The 2,174-nt window shown below is 39.7% G+C and overlaps 1 pseudogene; it reads left to right on the top strand.

Moving 5' to 3' along the window:
- LOC115239331 overlaps nucleotides 1-2,174 on the top strand; it is a 7,899-nt pseudogene that overhangs the window by 2,272 nt on the left and 3,453 nt on the right.

The following is a 2,174-nucleotide window of genomic DNA, read 5'->3' as shown; positions in this document are numbered from 1 at the left end:
GCCCCCCCGCCCCCCCCCCCCGCCGGTAGGCAGGGTGAACCTCGCTTTACAACTTACAAAGTACATGCTACATTGTAAAGCGAGGTCCACATTTAAGGAAAGTTTATAACTTTTACTTCTGAGCAGGCGAGAAGTGATTCAGAAATTAATAATACATTATTTTTATAATGAAAAAAGTTTATTAATTGTTATTATAATGGATATGCTTTGCTCATTATACCGAAAAAAGCATTAAAACGTTCGTTGAACTTATAATGTCTCTTAAATACAAATTCTGCAAGATCTGTCTCATAATGATACGTACGTGTACCATAGCGCGCCAATGCCGCTCTCATTTCGCGCCACAAACGCTCTATATTTTGTGTGAGCGCCTATGGTGGGATCAACGAAATTTTGTTTGTGGTTTACAGTTTTATGTTGGTAAGGTAAATTATGTAACTGTCCATACGCTCTCCAACAATCCGAATAAATAATCGATCCGGGCGTTATGTGGCGAGTTATAATAGGAAGTAGACTATGACTTGAACGATCACATACAGGAACAAGTTTATATTAACAAAGACACATAAATAAACAGTAGATTATAGTAGGAATACGCTACGCAGGAAAAAAGTTATCTATAGAAAAATAATATGTTAAAGGAGCCGCTCCCCCGCCCACGTGTTCGATTTAATACATATAAATAAATAAATGTGCTAAGCTACACTGTAATTAAATGTACATGGTGTTAGAAAAATTATGTTTTATTTAGTAAACTTTTTTGTTAATAACTTTTTAATAAACAACGAGCGACGCTTAAAACTTTTTGGAGGATACTCAGGACAGTGACTTTGACGACATATGTCAAGATCAAGATCATTGGGACTGAGTCCGTTATTATGCACTTTTACCCCTTGTGATAAATTTCCGCAATGGGGTGAGAACCCTATATCGAAAAATGACATATGCTCTAACATTAAGCTGTTGCATCGATGACATGTATTAGCGCTAGGTTTTTGCGAATTGCATGAGTGAACAATTTTGACCAAAGTGTTGAAAATGATACACGAGTTGGTAAAGACTATAGAAGTGTGTTTGGAGTGCATAGCAAAATACGCTGTAGTACTGCGTCCACGCATGTACTTTGCAAGACGAAGCGATGTTCACTCTACACGTAACCTTGACCCTTCAGAATTGTAATGCATATATTTTAGATTCGCGACCGACATTGATGCGTGGATGCAGTGGGTTCTGCCCACCCTACGGGAGGGCTCCACTTCCGTAAGATATAACCTAACCCAAACCTATATCCCAGGGGTGAATTATTACTAATAAAAATTCATTCCTCGGACATGGGTTGGATTTTTGTGTTTGGTTAGATTTTTGCGTTTCTCTTCGACTTGCGAGCACTGATGCCAGATTCGGGACTTTGCAGCATGCCACAGCGTGTAGAGGGGATACGCATACAAGCGTGAACCGTGTACATGTAATGCGCAGAGCGTTCTGCGTTCTTTGCGATTTTCGATGTTTCTTATTCCGAGCGCCACATTTTTAAGTTCATATTCGTTCAGAAGGCAATAATACGTAGGAATTGGGTATTCTTACCCATTATTTCATATAGGTGGGTTTTTCGAAGGTTTACCAATTAAATTTATACAAAAACAAATTAGATAACACATATAAAAATTAATTAAAATATTTTCATGTATTATCGTTGACCAGTTTGTGCTTGTGAAAAGTTTTATGTCTTGCCTTCAATATTTTGTAAGCGTTGCATCTAAATTCTTTTCTGCGATAAAATTATAAAAAGTAAATCTCACTTACTTATATCAACAGATTATTATGGTCATCTATATAAGTATTGGTTACAACAAGATTAACATGCTGAGTATTATCGTCGACCAGTTCCTGCTGGTATCACGCGGTATTTTGACTATCATAAAGATGTAACGCGGTCACCTCGCTCGACGCTTGGATCGGCTCGTCGGTGTCCGGGTTCGAGAGGAAGGGAGATTCAAGCTTGCGTAGACACAGTATAGGTAGAAAAGATAGTTTATTGCAGGTGAAATATATACAGAGTAGCGTGCAGGGCCGTGCGGTGTTGGGCGGCGTGCGCTTGGTGGCAAATGGGCGCTAGGACGCGAGCGCAGCGGGAAGCGTAAGCGTGAAGCGGTCGGCGTGAAGCGGCGTGCAGT

This window comes from Formica exsecta, unplaced genomic scaffold (genome assembly GCF_003651465.1).
Source record: "Formica exsecta isolate Colony F162 unplaced genomic scaffold, ASM365146v1 scaffold371, whole genome shotgun sequence".
Taxonomy (NCBI): Eukaryota; Metazoa; Arthropoda; class Insecta; order Hymenoptera; family Formicidae; genus Formica; species Formica exsecta.
This window is presented reverse-complemented; position numbering and strand designations above follow the sequence as displayed.